The sequence below is a fragment of the Phasianus colchicus genome, chromosome 1 (assembly GCF_987193195.1).
Source record: "Phasianus colchicus chromosome 1, bPhaCol1.hap1.1, whole genome shotgun sequence".
In the NCBI taxonomy this organism is placed as follows: Eukaryota; Metazoa; Chordata; class Aves; order Galliformes; family Phasianidae; genus Phasianus; species Phasianus colchicus.
The window spans coordinates 124,440,352-124,446,351 of record NC_143436.1 but is presented as its reverse complement, the minus strand read 5'-3'; the positions used below and the strand labels follow the sequence as shown (position 1 = coordinate 124,446,351).

General features: G+C 37.6%; 1 long non-coding RNA gene across 1 annotated transcript; it reads left to right on the top strand.

The window, feature by feature from the left end:
• The first annotated feature begins 587 nt into the window (after nucleotides 1-587).
• On the top strand, nucleotides 588-4,590 carry LOC149920008 (uncharacterized). Its single transcript, XR_016460110.1, has 3 exons — nucleotides 588-689; nucleotides 1,740-1,906; nucleotides 3,817-4,590. It is a non-coding gene; the product is annotated as an uncharacterized LOC149920008 (long non-coding RNA).
• The last annotated feature ends 1,410 nt before the right edge of the window (nucleotides 4,591-6,000 follow it).

Genomic DNA, 6,000 nt, shown 5'->3' with positions numbered 1-6,000 from the left:
TATTTAATAGGAGAGAATTAAGGCATACACTTAACTTTATATTCTGCATATTAGCAACAGATAGATGTTAAACAGATGTTTGTTGTAAAAATATCCATATTATATCCCCAGATACATATTTAAGAAATAACTGGCTCACATACATAATTTAAAATAGAGGGATACATGTCGGAGGAAAAAGTTCCAAGATAGACTGGTTAGACCAAGGACATAGATGTCCACATACTACAACAGTGTGGAGCAATGAAAGGTTTCTATCTTACCAATAGAAATAAATAGTTTTCAATTTCAAAAACCTGGCATTTTCTAGCACTGTGGAAAAAAAGAAAAGAAAGAAAAGAAAAAAAAAGAAAAAGATAGTAGATCAATGTAAATAGCTTTGATTCTGCATTATGTAATCACTGAACTCTCAGTTATACTTAGATCTCAGGCTGGGACCAAACCCAGTGATAACAGTATTAAGAGCATTGACACAACAGAGAATGAAATGTGTGCACTAGTAAATATAAAGCAGCGTCAACAGAATGTTCATGTGAATAGTCATTAATGAAAAACTAAGTTCTATAAAATGTTTTGTTTATAGATTTTTTTTCACAGAATCACAGAATCGTAGGGGTTGGAAGGGACCTCCAGAGATCATCGAGTCCAACCCCTCTGCCAAAGCAGGATCCCTACACCAGGTCGCACAGGTATGTGTCCAGGCAGGTCTTGAATATCTCCAGAGAAGGAGACTCCACAACCTCCCTGGGCAGCCTGTTCCAGTGCTCCGTCACCCTCACCGTAAAGAAGTTCTTGCGCACATTGGTGCGGAACTTCCTATGCTGCAGGTTCTGGCCGTTTCCCCTTGTCCTGTCTCCGCACACTGCTGAAAAGAGTCTGGCCTCGCCACTTTGCCCCCCACACCTCAGATATTTATAGACCTGGATCAGGTCTCCTCTCAGTCTTCTCTTCTCAAGGCTAAACAGACCCAGATCACTCAGCCTTTCTTCATAGGGGAGATGCTCCAGGCCCTTCACCATCTTTGTGGCCTTCTGCTGGACTCTTTCCAAGAGATCCCTGTCTTTTTTGTACTGAGGAGCCCAGAACTGGACACAGTACTCCAGATGAGGCCTTACCAGGGCAGAGTAGAGGGGGAGGATCACCTCCCTCGACCTGCTGGCCACGCTCTTTCATTCGACTTAATTCTGCGTTGCTTGTCTTTGTTGGATATTCCCTAGATCTTACTAAGATTTGTATATGGGGAGAAGTCAGAGCACTGACAAATATTGAGGGAATTCAGAACATTCATGTGAATAGTAAGAACTCCTCCAGAACTCTTACTTAACATTTCAGTATCTTATCCTGCTAGACTCTAGAGTCCTGAATTATTTCTGTATGGCAATCAGTGAAGTAAGAGCACTAAAATTCATGTAAGGTTCTTCCTTTCCAAGTACAATTTTCATCAGGAAATGTTTGCAAGCTTTTTATTTTTTTCTATCTCATAATTTATTGACAATGCAGGAAATGTTGGTTATATTACAGTCAGCTTTAAAAGCATCAGAAAATGGGACAAGAAAAATCCCAAAGTATTTTGTAATCGAAATATTACAGTTGCAGTACTCAGGGGCTGAGAAATATCTTTGCAGAAGCTGCTAGAAGCCCAGAAAATAAAGAGGTATAATTTCTTTTGCCTTGCTTAGTCTTATCAGAAGGAGAAAGCATGCAAAATATTAAACATTTTTTTCTGTTCTGCCTACAAGAAATAGGAACAAAGAATAGAGCACCAGTCTGAGAAATGCAGCAAAATCATCTCGCAGTCATCTTTTGACCAGATGTTTGGGATGGCTTCAGTGATATCAGCAAGGAAACAAAAAAAAAACAGGAACAAATTACAAGAATTTGATTGCGGAAGTGGGATATTAATATTGTAAGTATTGCGATCAGAAGCATAAAACATGTTGATTGATCATTAACAATGAAAGCTATATCAAAGTTATGGAGACTGATAAGGGAAGCAACCAAAGCAAGATACCAAGTTACCTATCACCCAGAAAAAGGCAAGAGTGTACTCTTTATTTTCTGAAAGACAGAGTGGAAGTAGACTAAAGGGTTCACTTACAGGCTTTCTAGAACTAAAATACAATTTCCACACACGTGGAAATTCACAATGTGGCTCATTTAGGAAAAGAGATCAGTAAGGAGTTCTGGGGTTTTGGGTTTTTTTGTTTGTTTGTTTTCTGTTTTTCAGAAATACAGTGATAGATAACTTTCTGAGCACAGAAAAATGAAAGTCTAGAGAATAGGAAATAGTTTATGATAGGAGTCACAAAAAGATAAGGGTAGAGAGCCAGGTTAAAAAAACAACTGAGAAGTTCCATTGGAAAGATGTTCTTCAAAAAGCAAGTTATTAATTATATATATCAGTACTGTCCATAATGCATAATGCAAAGACAGTGTGTTGATGTCTGCATTTTCTTTTAAAACAAAATTGCACTTTTAATCTCCTGACTGAGTGTAATTAAAATACTTGGGTTCACACAAACCTTATGAAATAGACTCCATGGATTTTAGCTGAAATGTTAACATGCACTCCAAAAGCACACCTAATGCAACCAAACCAGTGAATAACTTTTGTGCCAGAGAAAAGAAAACACTGACTAGACATTTCCACACACATTTTTATTTTTACTGTCTTCTTTTAGTTATCTTGCAAAATATTTCTCAGCTTTCACTGAATTCTTCAGGTTCTCTTGCACAAACCATCAAATATGCATATATATATATATCCTCCAGTTCAGTTACTACTGCCAAATACCTATCTAACCCCACTTGGAAATCCATACCATGGTATGTATGTCTAACATGTGAAACCTCTTACTTAAATGTTTAGAAAAGTATACTACTACTCAATTATGTCATTTCAACAGTACGTTGTTAGCGTTGTATCAGGCCACCCTCCATCATGAATGCATAATCTTTAATTATTTAAATATAACAAAATGCAAAGCACTTCTTAAACACTAAGCTTTTATGTCATCCACTATTTTGACCGGAAATAAAGATTCCCTCATAGAAACCAGAATTAACTAAATGCACTGATCCCTTCTCAGGGTTATCTGAGATTCATGGTGACTGTGCCAATAGATTCATATCCTCTGCTTCACAAAAGTCATCAGGTGCTGCCCCATGAATTACTGTGTTGAATTTAACTATCATATAATCACTAGAAATGTTATCAAATATCAGAATAGCACAAACAGTCCACTATTGAGGATATTTTATAATTTCACCCAGAAAAGAAGGTTGAAGTAGTTCCAACTAAATATTACTAGTGGCAGAGATTTGTTTATACTTGTGCTCTACCTATCTGTCAGCTTTTCCTCAAACACACAGTATCAGTGAAGCAATATTACCAGGTCTCATAAATCTCTGAATTTTTCCTAAAGCCTCAGATCTTAGTTAAACGATTACAAGAATTTCAGTATTCACGTATTAATTTTTATAATCCAGATAGCCTCCAGCAATACTATATTAATTATTTCTGAGACTTAAACAGGCAAAACAAAAAATGATTCACAAATCATTTCATAACCATGATTCTAACCCAATTCAGAAATTCCATTCATGACTTTTGTGTTTCTAAAGACACGTGAACAAGAAATGAATGGTTTGCTCTTATTCTTCTGTCTATTCAGTTTATTCATTACACTGCACAAGAACTCTGCAATGATTTGATCTGAAGTTACTTGGCAAAACAAATGAAAAGAGCAGTAATTTATAAAAATACATAATCAGAATGGTTATTATAGTATATATATATATATTTGACTTCTATAGCAAGCTCTGGATTTTCAGCTCAGAAGAAGCTGAATGTGGAGGCCGTGCCAGGAACAAGTGCAAGTGTAGTTGGAGACCTGACATCTTCTGTGGCAAAGATGCTTGTAAATTTTTTTATTATTAAGGCAAAAAGAATTAAAGCGTGAATAGAATCCATGGCCTATTTCACTCTGTTCCCTCTTTTCAGGAATGGATTATGACCTATGATGAGGACTTCTCATACAGCAAAATGCCGTGTGACAGTGGATCTGGGGAAAGCTCAGAATCTTGCAGACTGCAAAGGCTAAAGAATGCAGACATAGAATCATAAAATCATAGAATCATGAAATGCCTCTAAGTTCATCTAGTCCAATCACCAACCCATCACATACCTAATAATCACGTCCCTCAGGGCCACATCTACAAATTTCTTGAACACCTCCAGGGATGGTGACTCCACCACCTCTCTGGGCAGCCTGTGCCAATTATATATGAATATCCCAGCAAATACAAATATTCTCTATGAAATACATTGTTCTATTTTCTTCTGAAATTATTCTAAACACAGTTTCAGTTCATCATTTTATTATCTATCCAAAGTCACTCTTTGTGAAGAAGAAAGAAGTTGAGATAATTATAGCCCTTAACAGAATACAAGTAATAACATTCATAACTGAATTTTCTTCTGAGCAATAAAACTTGTCTTGAGTACCAGCAATTCTTGAATGGCAAGTCCAGCATCAAACAATACATTCATATCCATTTGTTGGAATAAATGTGCATAATGAAAACCATGTGTCTTTGAATACAGACATAAGTAATTGGAATGCTGATTTAACTAAAATACAGGAAGGCAAATCTAATGAAGAGAAATCTGAAGGTACTACAGTGTTTCAGAAAGAAACAGAACAGCTGCAGACTGGATTTTCTGCCCAGCAGCCAGAGAAAGAAATGCCTGGGCCATCCTTTACAGTATATGATCAGCATAGCACACATTATTGTTTGGTTGTTGGGTTTAGTGTTTTTTTGTTTGATTGTTTGTTTTTTAATTACAAATATTTTGAATCCTGGGACTAAATTTCCTGTCTTTTAGTAGTTCCAGCTTTCTACTGCTCCACTCTCTAAAATGATGTAAATTCATTTAGGGAGGATATGTATACTTTCAGGAGTCTGAAGAAATCAGTGGTAGATGATAGTCTGACACACACTACTATCCACAGTAGTGGATGGGTAACATGGGAAAATGTAATTTTGGATCATTCAGGCACTGGAACAAGTTGCCTAGAGATGTCGTTGATGCCTCGTCCCTGGAGACTTTCAAAGAGAGGCTAGAACAAGCCTTCGGCAGCCTTATCTAGCTGTGGTATCCTTGTTCACTGCAGGGGAGTTGGACTAAATGATGACCTTTGAAGGTCCCTTTCAAGTCTCAGGATTCTATGATTCTATGATTTTAGATGGCAAACAGTTGTTATCCCAACTTTCTTGGATAATCCCGTGGTAAGGATGATAGAAGAAAAAGGTGGCCAAAGACTTGTGCTTAAAAAACTAAATTCAACATGCTAGCCTACAAATCATGGAGTTATTAAAGTTGGAAAAGACCACTAAGATAATCTAGTCCAACCATCCACCCATCACCACCACAGCCTCTAAAACATGTGGCACCACATCTACCCTTTAATACTTTCCTTCAGCATTCCAGGTAATCCCTGGGACAGAAGACAGTTAGCAGCACTGACTGCATCAACCATCCCCACTTCATCTGTGGAGGAGTTGACACCCTCAGAACTGAACAGGATAACCCACAGAACGTGACTAGGCTAGAGGAGCTGTTTTGTTTCCCTGCATTTGTCACAATTTCCTGGGTGATCCCGGATAAGTCACTCACTCCACAGCTTTACTCTGCTGAGGTGGTGCTTTCAGAAAAATTATCCAAACACCAGGACTTGGAAAATTGTTTTTAGTACTCTTTGGAAATTGGGACTGGCATCAATACTTTAGAATCATAGAATCATTAAGGTTGGAAAAGATCTCTAAGATCATCTAGTCCAATCACCAACCCATTACACCATGCCCACTAACCACGTCCCTCAGTGCCACATCTCCTCATTTCTTGAAAACCCCATGGACAGCAACACCACCACCTCCCCGGGCAGCTTGTGCCTCACCACTCTTTCAGAGAATAAAGTTTTCCTAATATCCATATTG